The sequence below is a fragment of the Podarcis melisellensis genome, assembly GCF_964234715.1.
Source record: "Podarcis melisellensis genome assembly, chromosome: 4".
NCBI lineage: Eukaryota > Metazoa > Chordata > Lepidosauria > Squamata > Lacertidae > Podarcis > Podarcis melisellensis.
Genome location: NC_138531.1, coordinates 46,703,242 through 46,717,148, shown reverse-complemented (window position 1 = coordinate 46,717,148; position 13,907 = coordinate 46,703,242). Strand labels below are relative to the sequence as shown.

The following is a 13,907-nucleotide window of genomic DNA, read 5'->3' as shown; positions in this document are numbered from 1 at the left end:
ATTTTAAAGTGACTATTCAACAGGGAGGGCAACCCAATGAGCAAGAAAGGAACTGAACTTGGGTCTCCTTATTCTAAGTCTAGCGCTCACAACTGCTACACCACACTTGCTTTCAGTGTCTGTTTTGATGGCATAGTAGTAGGATTAGTGCTCATCACATGTATAATAGCTGGCAGAGCTGTCCCTAGAGAATGACCATATTCAGCACCTCTCTTCCATTGGTTCAACTTTTGAATATTTAATCCCACCTTCCTATCCAGGCACCTGTGTGTTTTGCATAAGGCATGAGACAGATTTATGTTTTCAAAAATGAGGATCAGCTATTGCTTTGTAATCTCAGAATCCTAGATGTAACTGGATACCTGTAAGCACCTAGGAGAGACTAATTAAGTCTACAGGGGGTCCAGACTCTGAGCTTTCTTCTTTAAAAAGCTATATTTCTAGCCCTTCTAAAAAGGAAGTTATAAAGCAAAATGTGTAGGCAATGTTCTAAATGATTTCTGCGAGATGAGCCAGCCTAGCTGCTCCTGCTTTTCATTGATTGTTTTAGCCAATGAATGAAATAATAGCTGGAATAGAGGACTGAGTTTTTTGGAAACCAGAAAATAGGAATCTGTGGGGTCCTAAAGAGCTGCTTCTCCCCCACCCTTTATCTTTCCTGCTTCTGTCTCATTTTCTATTCCTAGTTCTAAAGATTTACTTAGATTTCCTGTCACCGACAGCTGTCCTTCCTTTTGTCCTAAAAACTAGATTTCATCTTTCCCATGGTGGGCCCATCTGAAACCAGGTACTCCCTGGAAGTTATTTGCTGCAAACACTACTATGCTGTATATGTGGGAAGATGCTAAAGATCCCACCCCCTGTGGCAAAGACAAAATGTAAAAACTTTGCAAAGAGGTTTGGGCATATCTCACAGTAAGCACCTGTCTGGAAACATTCAAAGTATTTTTGTAACCATCTATTTATGCAGTGGCATTTCCTCCACCTTTGTCTGAAGGGTACAGTCTCCTCATCTACCTCAGGATTCTATTACAGTCACCTGCTCTGCTTTTTGTGTAGACTAGGCCTCAGCTTCCAGCCACAGGGAGCATTCTGTTTCACCACGTAGCCTGGCATTTGAACATATACACAGGTAAAATGTTGATGAGCATAAAATGGCTACAGAAGAGAATGCGCCCACAAAGCCTGCTGTTTGACACAGCTTGTTTTCTGTCACCGAATTTGGCAGGCCACCCAGTGGGAGCCAATTTATCACCCGTTTCAGGCAATCATCCCTCATTCATCAATTTCAGTGCTGAGTTGGAGACAGAGTGATTAGGCATGCCAATCATCACCTCAGAACGCCAGGGCACATCCAGTTGCTTGAGCTGCAGACATATCACAAAAGAGGAAGAACAAGTTTGATAAACTTGGGGGGGGGGCGGGGGATGAGGTACGAGTGCAGCTGTGAAGCCTGAAAGAGAATACCAGACAGCACAGTACCTGCTAATACTTGTCACTTGCATAGGCACACACACATTCACACACCCAAACCAGCAACAACATTATCAGATTAGCAACACCTGCATCCAGCAAAAACATAGCCTAATGGGTAAGAGAGCTGTCAACTGTCATTGACACTATCCAGAATGGCACAATACATTATGCAGGTGAAAGAGGCAGTGTTTTAATGGGTGTGATTATAATGGTTTTGAAAGAAACAGAGTTATTAGGCCTGAAGTTTGATGCCTCTGTTTTGCCAGTGAATATACATTGTGATGCACAGCCATGTTACCCCTTAGCTTATACAAGGAGTGGGAAGCAGGGGAGGAACATAGAAGGAAAATGGAGTGCTTGAAGGTGCATTCTAAAGGAGCAAAGTCTTCTTGCAAAAACATGCAGCAATTTGCAGACAGGACCTTCTGACAATGCTCTGCATATAGGAATGTGAGGAAGGGGTGAAAGTGCTCCTTAGGTATGTTTTATGCTAGTGGCCTCTACTCCATCCCTGTATACTTGCCCCATAACTCTGCCTAATGGCACTGAGTTAGCACTTCTCAATCACCCAAAATCCACTCCTTCAATCCAAGCCACTCCCCCACCCATCAGAGGCAGATTTAGGGGAGCGTGATCAGTATGGTTGCACTGGGTGTGGAGCTTTGGGAGCACCGCCAGGGAAGCCACAACTGTGGTTTAGAATGGAGCATGAGAGACACAGGGGTGCTGGATTTTGGTGTCATGCAGGAGACTGCTGAAATTTGAGACCCCAAGATCCACCACTGTCCCCACAGACAACGCTGTTTCACTATCAGATTTGCTTGAGAGAGAAACTAGCTATCAAAGAAGCATTACAATAAGGGATAAAGCTAGGAGGAAGAAAGCTTATGGAACACTGTCTTCCTTTGGAAAAATGAGGAAAGCCATTCTGTGATACCATTCATGTTGCATCAATACTTTTTGGAACCATGTCATAAATTCCAGAAACTGAGCATGTACATAACCCACAACCATTAATATCCATGGGAGGGATGCTATTTACCGCAAGAGGAAGTGGGTTGAAATTACAGTAATTTTTCTTGATAATTTCAATATAGCATACACAGTGCCTTGTATTTATATCACAGATGTCTATTACAGACAACTGCTTGTATCAGAAAAGGAATTTCATAATGACTGTAGTCACCTGCAGTCAAATAAAATTCATGGCTTTCAGATAGCCACCACTTCCCACTGCCTCTCTGGTAGGGTTTCCATACATCCAGGGAAACCTGGACATGTCCTCTTTTGGGAGGCCAACATGTCCACCCAGGCAGATTTTTACATTTTAAAGGAAATAACTGGGGTTTGGGGTGGGTGAGAGGTGGGGGGGTTGGACGGGGACACATGCTCAGAAGGAAATGTGGAAGCAGAAGCACCACAGCAGAGTGCGGCCATTGCAGCAAAGATCAGGTAGGAGCTGGCGTTCTGCCTCCACTTGGGCTGGCAGCGCTCGGGCTGTTCTGTACATCGCTGCTGCTGCCAGCCCAAGCTGGGGAAAGAGGTGCACAAGCCCGGCTCAGGCTGGCAGTGGCTCAGGCTGTCCTCTTTTTTGCTCTTCAATATATGGCAACCCTATCTCTGGCTTTGCTGCCTCTTCGGCCCACAGGCCATGAAGTTCACCAAGTGGCTCAGTGTGAAATACATCTCAGGGTTGCTGTGAGGCTAAGATGGGGGCAGGGAAATTTTTGCTATTCTGAACTGATTGGAGAAAGGGGAGGACAAAAGTGTAATAAAAAAAACCAATATATTTTATTCTTGGCACTCCTGGTCCAGTGGAGATGTGCATAAAAGCCTTTCTGGTGATAAGTCAAGATGGAATCCATTCGTCTCCTAGCAACTACACAGTACAAATTGGGGTAATAATCTCTTACTTCCTCTACCCTTTCTAGACCTTCTTCTAATCTGCTATCTCCACAGAGACCAGGTCTAGCCACTTTATCAGTGAGCAGGAAGCTTTGTGCTGAGGTGACACTAAGAGGGAGAAGGCCTTTTCTATTGTGGCACTCATGTGGAACACGCTATCCCAAGGGGTTTATTTGCCTCCCCTTCCCAGTCCTCTACTGACTGAAGACACTGCCATCTTTCGATACAACCACTGCTTGAATGTCTGTTTCTCCTATCTCCTTGTTGTTTGCTTTATACACTGCTTCTTGGTTGTTGAATAGTTGTGTTGTTTGCTGCTTAGACTTTAAAATTAATTTTATCTATTTACTCCCTAACACTTATATCCCAGCTTTTTCCCATCATGGAATCAAAGACAGCCAACATGTGGTTCCCAAGGTGTCACCTGTCCAGGAAAGGAACAGATTGGGGATCCATCTGTGCTTTCCATTTCCCATAGTAGTTTAAAAATCAATCCCTTTCCTCAGGGAACTCTGGGAATTGTAGTTCTGTGTGGAGACTAGGGATCTCCTAGCAATTCTCAGCACTCTTAACAGACTACATCTCCCAGAATTCCTTGAGGAAAGCAATGACAGTTTAAAACACTATGATACTGTGTTATATATATAGTGCAGAAATGGAGCCTGGCTTCAGCAAAGTGGTGGCCTCATACGCCTTCAGCTGAATGCTCTGGGACCTTATTGAGACAAACTGTCTTGAGTAGTTCTTTGGAATCAAACAGTAGGATAGAGATAATAAATAAATAAATGCTTTCTCCCAGAAGGCTTTCCACAATTCTTGGCAACATAATAAAATAATTTTTTTGCCTTGCATATGCATGTTATGGGACCTCAACTGTTCATCTAAATCCAGTGTTTGTTGTCACCTTAATTAATATCTTCAGCATCAGCTCAGAATTTGAAGCATCCTGGATTAATTTGTTTTAAACCATGGAAACTGAGACGAGGGAATGTGGGGAGAAATGGGATTGTTTGATCCTTTCATTCCTTTTGAGCATCTTGCTGACATACCTATGCTTCTCAGGCTGTCACTCTTCTGATCAGGGACAGCTTCTGACTTGGCCTCGTGCGTTGAAGAGTCACAAGTAAAGAAATTGGTTTGATTGAGCAATAACTTGCCAGAGGGTAAAAGAGATATTTTACATTCAAACGTATAATGCAATAGTCCACAACAGATTTTATTCTTGAATGTGTGTGTGTGTGTGTGCATGCGCGTGCATGTGTGTGTGTGTGCGCACATAAATCATGCTAAGTTTGTTGATGAGTACAGAATTGTTTATGGTATATGAACTTACATCTGGTTGTTTTTTAAAAAAATAATTCCAATTTGTGTCAACTGCATTGGTTCCTCCTGTTTGACCAACTCATGTTCCTGGTTGTTGTTGTTGTTTAGTCATTTAGTCATGTCCGACTCTTCGCGACCCCATGGACCAGAGCACGCCAGGCACTCTTGTCTTTTCTGGTATAAACCTTTAAAGCCCTCAATGATCTGTGACCTCAATGCTGATTTAAAGGTCACACTCGCCTACCGTATTTTTCGCTCTATAGGACACACTTTTTCCCTTCTAAAAAGTAAGGGAAAATGTGTGTGCGTCTTATGGAGCGAATGCAGGCTCCGCAGCTAAGCCCAAAGCCAGAACAGGGAGACGGAGCACTGCACAGCGCTCCGTCTTGCTGTTCTAGCTTGGGGATGGCTGCGCAAAGCCTCCGCAGGGCAGTGGGGTGAAGGCACCCCACTGCCCTGAGGAGGCTTCACAGGCTGTCCCTGAAGCCAGAACAGCAAGAGGCTATACCAGAAGCCAGATCCCTCTTGCTGTTCTGACTTCTAGCGTTCAGAATTTTTTTCTTCTTGTTTCCTCCCCCCCCCCCAAACTAGGTGCGTCTTATCATCCGGTGCATCCTATAGAGTGAAAAATATGGTATATGAAGTGACTTGTTCTGATAGTTTGTCTGCTGAGGCCCTCCTCTGTATCCTTCATAGGTTAGGCAGGACAAGGTTTTCTTAGCCACCATAACTAGGCTCTGGAACTCCTTTCCTTAGGAAGTTGTTTTCTGGCCTATTGGTAGACTGCAAGTCCCCCCTTTTTTTGTTTTAGAAGATATATGGAGGCAAGGCCTAGGTCTATTGTGATGACTTTTAAACATCTGCTGCTGCTATCTCATTCATTATGCTCTTGTGGTTTGTATTTATGACCATTTTTTATTCTTAGCAGTTTTGGTGTTCTATTCCTTTAAACCAGGCATGGCCAAACTTGGCTCTCCAGCTGTTTTGGGACTACAGTTCCCATCATCCCTGACCACTGGTCCTGTTAGCTAGGGATGGTGGGAGTTGTAGTTCCAAAACAGTTGGAGGGCCAAGTTTGGCCATGCCTGCTTTGAACAGAAAAGCATTACTGACTCTGGCTGTGGAGGCAGAGCATTGCCACTGATAGCCTTATCCTCCATGATTTTATCTAATCCTCTTTTAAAACCATCCAAGTTGGTGGCCACTACTGCCTTTTGTGAGAACAAATGCCATACTGGCAAAACCCAGAAGTAACCATTCGTCTGGCTGTGTAGGACTGTAGTGTATAATGTATATCTGGGGTATATGAAGCAGAGGCAAGTGTGAAATGGTGGCTGAAACAAGCTGAGGGAAGAGGTATTTGTGTGTCACAGAGAGAAACAGTGAGAGAGACAGATTATTCAAAAGCACATGGTATAATTTTCCAGAACCATACAACTTCAAAATACTGATGGGGTAGATCTAATTGCTCTTACATTGTGGTGAAATATAAATCTAGCCACATGAGGGTGTAATTACAAGAAGGTTTAACTAATGGAGAATGACTGGAGGAACTCAGTTTCTAATGATTATATGTAACTCAAGATTTCTCTTAGATAATCCTGTAATAGACCAGCTCAACAAGACCACCTCAAAAGCAGCACCTAATATGGTGTGAAGTTCTAATAAAATCCAAGGTACATTTTGCTTCATAGCATCATTGGTGGCTGAGATGAGCAAGAAATCAGTGGAAACCAATTTTCTTTCTCCAGATTTTCCCTAGCAAGGCATTTGGCCCTGTTTGTTTGCACCATGCTTACCCATGTTGAATATGCATAACAGAAAAAGAAACTGGTTCGTTTTTTTATGCCCTTAGCCCATCCAGCTTTATTAATGACCCATCTTTACGTAAGCATTTCTTCCCATGTTCATCTTTGTAAGTTTGCCCACCTGCATTCATCTTGCAGCCTGCATTTTCAGACCTTGTAGTTTTTAGAGGCACATTAATCTGCAGTGGATTGTTATTGGGCCGACTATCCCTTAGGGAGTGTAATGAAACACATTCATTAATTCTTGGGGCAAGAGGGCTAATTACTTTTTTAAAAACCTGTGCTAATTGCCAATAACACACACTCTCTCCCTCCCCTTTTCACTTTCTAGCCTTATAAGGCTAGTTTGATTTACATTCCACAAATGTACCTTCTAAAAACTAGAAGGGAAAACCCTGCATGCTGTTCAGCAAGAACTGGAAATGATAAGCAGTGTCGTATAGTGGTTATAGTATTGGACTAAGACCTGGGAGACTAGGGTTCAAATCCCCACTTGGCCATGAACCTTGGGGCAGTCACTGCCTCTCAGCCTAACTGACCTCATATCATTTTTGTGGGGATTAAATGAGGAGGGGGAAGAACCAAGTACGCCACCTTGAGCTCCTCAGAGAAAAGAGAGCATATAGATGTAATAAATCAATATAAATATATCTACCTACCTAACAAATAGGTTAAAGTAGCTTCTTGGCAAAGGACTTGGCTTGCTATAATGCAGGGCCAGTACTGACTTTCAAAATAGCAGCCTTTGCTGCTGCTATTGGGATACCATTAATTCAGACATGTAAATAGCCACTTACGGTAAGTAAGAACAGCCACTAGTAGCCGGGCTGAGAAGCATTACAAATGTTTTTTTTGCCCATTTTGGCCCCCAAATCCTGATATAGGTCTGCATAAACAAGCAGGCTGGTGAACCCTTTTTTAAGGCAGGGGGTACTGACAACTGTGAACCCAGACTTGAGTTGGCTAAGTCTGAAGCAAGAGGAGGAACAATGAAAGTAAAAGGTCCTCAGCGTGGAGCAGTGGCGTAGCGTGCGTTGTCAGCACCTGGGGCAAGGCAAGTAATTTGCGCCCCCTAACCCTAACCCCCAGATGTTGCGCCCGGTGCGGCCGGCCCCCCCTGCACCCCCCACGCTACGCCACTGGCGTGGAGAATGCTATTGGGTGACAGAGAGAAGACAGAACTGCTCATCACCTACTTTGCTTTTGTCTTCACCCAAGAGGAAAGTAGTGCTCATCCTGCTGATTACAGACTAAACGATGCAAGGAGGGAACTGCAGCCCAGGATAGGAAAAGAGGTGGAAGGGAACACTTAGCTACTTTAAATGAATTCAAGTTTCCAAGGCCTGATAAGCTGCACCCAAAGGTACTAAGAGAGCTTGAGGGTGTAATCTCAGAGCCTCCGTTTATAATTTTTGAGCATTCTTGAAGAACAGGTGATGTCCCTGTTGCTCTGAAGAATCAAAGAAGGCCTGGCTTGGCACTCTCTCTCCTTGCTGCCTTGTCATCTTACATGCATTTGCATCTCTTGTATTATTCCCACTGCTCATGCAACTCCACATTGCTCAGCATCAGCCAGGAAGCCAAGTGAGCAGCCACCTGAAGAGAGCGAGGCCTTCTCTGAGCCGTCTGCAGCTCTTGTATTGCTTCTTGTCAAAGGCTGGCTCTGGCCAATCTGGCTTTGGCAAGCTGACACCTCCTTCAAATGCCAACCCAGTCTGCTGCTTCTAGGCTGTACCATGCAGGACAATGTTCATCTTCTAAATTAATGCAGCGGGTGCCAACTTTCTATCTGCAACAATGCTGGGCAGCTTGCATACAGCCCCACTAGGAATTTTGTTTTGAGGCTCAGTAAGCAATGTTTGCAAGCTCTTTCCACCCTTGCTCTGCTTTGCTTGATCAGATTAAGTTTCCCAGCCAGCTGAGAAGTGGCAAGTTGTGTGCCAGGCTTTCTTTGCAAACTGTTTTCCTGCAGGGATGGCCTACTTATTATAAAGCAGAATAGGTGCTATTCTTCAATGCAGTGCAGGATCTGACCCTGTGGGGGAAAGCCCAAGAGCTGGTCCCCCAAGTACTCAATCAGAATTACTGCTGCACAGGGGCCAAGGGAAGGGAGGGATGTTCTGGGGTCTCGAGCATGATGGAAACTCTTTGCTCAAGGGGATAATAGAAGGAAGTGAATTAACGTCCATCAAGAGGAAAAGAATATTTTGTCCAAGATAATTTGGAGATGTGCTTGCATGCAAGGTATAAAGGTTTAAAACCCTTGGCTAGGCTTGGTCTTTGCTAAGGGCAGGGTTCTTCCAGATGGGTGCTAATTGCAGGGTGGATGTTCCCATGCAACGAGGTTGTTGGCATCAAAATGCCAGCCAGTTTTCCCCTCTCATTTAATCCGGATTTACCCTTCCTAGGGGAAATCTTTTTTAAAAAAACAACTACAGTTGCTAGTGACCCATTTGCGATATTTGAACAACCTATTTACAATATTAAGCCCTCATCTGGAATCACCCAGAAATCTCACAGTTCTAGCACACTCCTCAGCCATGGGGCAAGCTCCACTTAGTAACTGAGATGGCAGGCATTCATACCAGCAAATCAAATACCAGCTCAGCTATCTGTTTTGCTCTTTCCCCAATCTTTTAAGCAAGTTGTCTGCCTTTAAAAAAAAGTTTTTTGAAAGCACAACATGAACATTCATGTCTTTGTCTTTTAAAAAGAAAGAAATATTTAAATGCACAACAATCAAAGACTTGCGGGGGGAGAGTCTTGGTGACATTACAGGGGGGAGCCAATCACCACTGTGCACTGTCAACTTCTGCTGGAAACCCACAGAACCAAACCCCATCCTCGATTTAGGAGAGGAATAGATGCATTTAGATTGTATGCAGTGAGGAGCCTTCTAGGTTGGCTCCACTGTGTTGTATGTGTTATTAAAGCTGCTACTCCAAAAGGCAGAAATGGAGACCCAGTGGTCTTTGAGATGTTTAGGTTCCAAATTCCCATCACCAACCAGCCAGCATGGCCAATGGTCAAGGACTATGGGAGTCCCAATACTTTCCCCCCTTCAAGAGTTCTAATTCTACATTACCAGCAGCACATTTGACCAGAGGGCCACAGGTTTCCCATCTCTGTCCCCAGATAATATGGGTTTTGCTGCACTTAGAGCTGCATGGAGTGACGAACTGGCATTACTTGAAGAACTTGAGGACCATAAATGTGTGCAATGAATGCCCAATGATGCTACTTCATTGCAAAACAGCATTGTGAGGAGGGTCTTGGTGCAAGAAGAGGGAGTGCTTTGTCCTTCACCCTCCATACTCATTGCTTTCTCTTGTTGTGACTGTGAAAGCATTCCCTTCCAGCTGTACTCCAAATTGTCCACCCCTTTACACTGCTTTGCAGCGAAAAAGGAGGGCCATTGGAAGGTTCACCACATGCATTCACATGCAGTTAGACCTTTGCACTGTTTGCCAAGCAGGCACAGCCAAGCTTTATCACCCCCTTTCTAGCTTTAATTATAGCCTGACACCAAAATTGATCAGGGGAAGCTTATACAGGCAAAGACACAAAATGCCAGGAAGCTTTGTCTGCTTGTTAGGCTGCTGTTAAGGCTTTGGAGCAGGTCAGGTTAAAAAGGCGACACCCTACTTCTGATTCACAAAGGGTACTCATGGTTTAAAAATCACCACAGTGGAACATCTTTGCTGCACCTCCACATGCCTCTCTCTCTCTGCATTACCGTTGAGCGGAAATCAGGAAGAGAGCCCAGTTTGTTCTGTGAAAGCATACCTTTAATTAGAGTTGCCATTCCTGCCCCCCTTTGCCCGCTCTCCTCCTGCTCATTTAACAGCAGCTGCACACAGAGAAATTAGGCAGGCTTTTCTAGCAGAGAGATAAAGCAATGAGGAAGAAAGCTCCACCTGCCTAATTTCTTCCTGTTAGTCTGCTGCGAAAGATGCAGGAGCAAAGCCAGGAAAATGTAGCTGCTCTGAAAGCATGGTCCCACAGGGTTTCCCCTCTCTGCTAGTTTTTATCAGCTAAGAGGTAGAAGGGTCCAGAGCGCAAGTAGTTGCCCTAACCAATCCAAGCACTTTGTCCACATCCTCGAGCCTTACTGAAACTCACCCAACACAACAGGACTGGACAGTGCTCTGGACGCCCCTTGATTCAGCTGCTAAAATAGCAGACACTATATCCCAGTGGATGCAAGCAATTTTATCCTCAAAATGTTATGCAAACAAGACATAATGAGCTACCATCAGTTCTACCACCTCCTTTGGGCCGGACCCTATATTACCTGGAAAAGCTCTGCTGGACAGCACAGTGAGGATCCCCCAGTAGCTGTGGCAGCAGCACCTTCATCCAAATGTCCCACTGCAGCACTAAGAGCTAACTGACGCTTCCATTTCCTTATGAGCTGCTTGCAAATTTCCAGCTCCTTTTCCTCACGACCTAGTTAAATCTGGCTGAGAAAGAAGGGCTTATCCCCCTGAGCATCAGAGTATTGCCCACTTGGCAGATCATGCTGCTATGCAACAGTGCTGCTACTGCCAGAGCTCAGGGGCACCATGCAGGGCCCAGCATCCTTGTCTCTCCCCTGACCGGGTGACTGGGATTTTGAGTCAGAACCTCAAGGCAGACATCCTGCCAGGCAGGGAAATGAGGCTGCAAAATTGCCCCAGAGACCTCTCAAGACCTGACCTAATTGTTTTACTCGATCATAATTAGGGAGTCTGGTGCTGCCGCACTAGGGGACAGTAAGAGCCAAGAAGCAGGGTCCTCTTCTCCAGTGAACCTTGGTCCTAAATGTTTATCAAAGCACCAGTGCTTTCAGGAGGCTGCACAGTCATGAATGTCTCTTTCAGCTGAGATGTGTCCAGATGCTCCTTTATCTTCACTCAAATTAACCGCTTGCTCTTGCATTTTGTACTTGGTGTCACTTTCAAGCATACCTTTAATGTTCAGGTAGTGAACATATTTTCACAGTGAAATTGGTAGTAACTGGTATTTGCATGTCATCTGAAGAAGCAATTTAATTATGAATACTAGGCAAATCTATTATATATGAGAAATAGAAAACAATTATGTCATACATATACATATACACTTCGGATCACATTTGCAATTGTAAGATTTTCAGACATATGTGGGGCAGCAACACAATGTTCAATATACATACAGCTGGTCTTGTACTATCTCTTTTCTCCAGAAAAGAAACAAGACAATGTTATTGTCACATTGCTGAAGGGCAGTGTATTTTATGTAGTTGCAATTTTTCATACCTGATTTGTGCCCCCCGCCCAAAATTGGATGATAACTGAAGTGCTACCCTATCCAGTGTGAACATAAAGTTCACATGAACACTTTCAAGCCCTGAAATAAACCATGTTCAGATGGTGCTCCATCAGAGTGATGGCGGGAGGGGGGGATGAAATGAGGTAAGAAAGAATATTTTGCAGATACAGGCTTTCATAACATTGCCATTGAAAAAAGAAGTCTGTGTAATTGCTGAAAAATAAAATGGAGGCCAGTAGAAATCCGTAATGGTTCCATTTATTAATATGTATATCACAAATACTCACAATATCAATGCATTCTTGTTGGCATGCTAGACAGAGGCCTTATTTAAAAATTCCTATTCTTTTTAAAAAAGGTCTTAAACTTTTGCTCCCCAACCCCCAAAAATATTCCACACACTCTTTCCCCCCCATACGTTTGATTGATTTGACAATGTATTTGGTGGCAACTTCAATGCAAAAGGAGAGTAAAAGAAATAAAAGGGGGGAGAAGAAAGTAGTGTTACAGCACAGTTTGATTAGTTCATAATTATCTAATTTTTTAAAAAGCAGAAATTACTGGTTTCACAGTAAGCAAACAAACACAGCTTAGTAACTATTACACAGGTTCAGATTCAGAGGCAGAATGCACTAGACAAAGGCCTACTGGCAACCCACTAGGTGTACAACATTAAGAATCAAAGGTGCAGCAGAACATCAAAAGAACAATTTCTCTCAAGCAGATTTTGGACTTTTTTCAAGTATCTTCGTGAGTTATGTAACTGATTTCTTCTTGGGGCAGTTGTGGGGGAGGGAGTGGGTACGTTGAAAAACTTTAGTAAAGCAGTAAACAAAAATCAAGAAATTAAAAATCTGAAAAACCAAATAATATATATATATATTTATATATTTGTATACAAGTTTAATATGGATGTGTGCGACATTTATTAACCATAGTGAAAGGCTAATCTCGCCCTCCAGTCACTACATGCACAGCCCAATCATTGCTGTTAATGAATTACCTCTGTTAACTTTACAATGCAACTACAGTCTGACCAAGAACATACATATAGTGCCATCATATGCAGAGCCTTCAGGATGGAGTGTACAGTACTGGATGCTGAATGGTTCAGGCTACTTTTGCGGCACAACAGTACTTCACGGAATGGTACACTACGCATGGTACAGAGTTTAGAAGGTGGTGGCTTTATGTGTGTGTATATGTGTAGTTGTGTATGTGCTCTAACATTCTTTAGAAGTCTTCCAAGAATTATCCAGTTCCTGATTGAAAACAGGCACTGTATTTGACACCCCTGGAAAGAACAGAAAGGGGTGGGTGGGAGAGAGAACAAGAGATTATTTTAGTTACCATCAACCATAAAAATCCTCTTTTGAAAGTAAGGATGCTTTGGGTTAGATCAAAGGTTCCTTTCCTCTAACAGAAGAACTTTCCTCCCACTGGGAAAAGAAAGCCTTTGGATTGAACCCTGTATTGCGAAAACATTAACAAATATAAGCACAATATCTACTTCAATTATAATTAGAATCATAGAATTGTAGAGGTGAAAGGGACCATGAGTGTCATCTAGTCCAAACCCCTGCAATGCGGGAATATGTAGCTGTCCCATACAGGGATTGAACTTGCAACCTTGGCATTATCAGCACCACACTCTAACCAGCTGAGCTATACAGGTCCATCCTTTCCATAAATGGATACAGTTGGCACTCCAGCTATGCAAAGGAAAAGTGCTCCAGACTGCAGCAGCCATCTGGGAAATCAGGAGCATGCTCAGGACTAACAGCATCCTGAAACTGCAAACCTGGTTTTCCAAGGAGAGACCAACATGCTGAACTCCTATTGCCAGATCAGCAGTCCTACTGACTGGGAGCACTTCTACCTTGTCCAAATTAAGTTACAGGTTCTTAACCCACATTCAGTCCATCACTGATTTAGAACCTTCACAGCCTCTCTGGGCCAAAATGTAAAGGAAAGAAAGTGTCATCAACTAACTCCAAATCTCCTAATGAGCTGCCCCCCTTGCTTCTAACTGTTTAATGAATTAATTGCAATAAACCACAGAATAGCAATGTAAGTGCTATTTTGCTTCAGAAGATTGAAATT

At 43.6% G+C, this 13,907-nt stretch overlaps 1 protein-coding gene and 2 long non-coding RNA genes across 3 annotated transcripts in view; 1 reads left to right on the top strand and 2 right to left on the bottom strand.

Annotated features, from left to right (window-relative positions):
- The window catches only part of LOC309368714, a 28,366-nt gene extending 17,445 nt beyond the window's left edge, over positions 1-10,921 (bottom strand). Inside the window, exon 1 of the long non-coding RNA XR_014167891.1 lies at positions 10,807-10,921. This is a non-coding gene — a long non-coding RNA (uncharacterized lncRNA). The remainder of the gene's footprint in view (positions 1-10,806) is intronic.
- The window catches only part of LOC309368706, a 143,991-nt gene that overhangs the window by 23,354 nt on the left and 106,730 nt on the right, over positions 1-13,907 (top strand). The gene's annotated exons all lie outside the window — the stretch shown is intronic.
- Positions 12,047-13,907, bottom strand: part of TSPAN7 (tetraspanin 7) — a 70,623-nt gene continuing 68,762 nt past the window's right edge. Inside the window, exon 8 of the mRNA XM_081909005.1 lies at positions 12,047-13,098. The gene's annotated coding sequence lies outside the window, so the exon portion shown is untranslated. The remainder of the gene's footprint in view (positions 13,099-13,907) is intronic.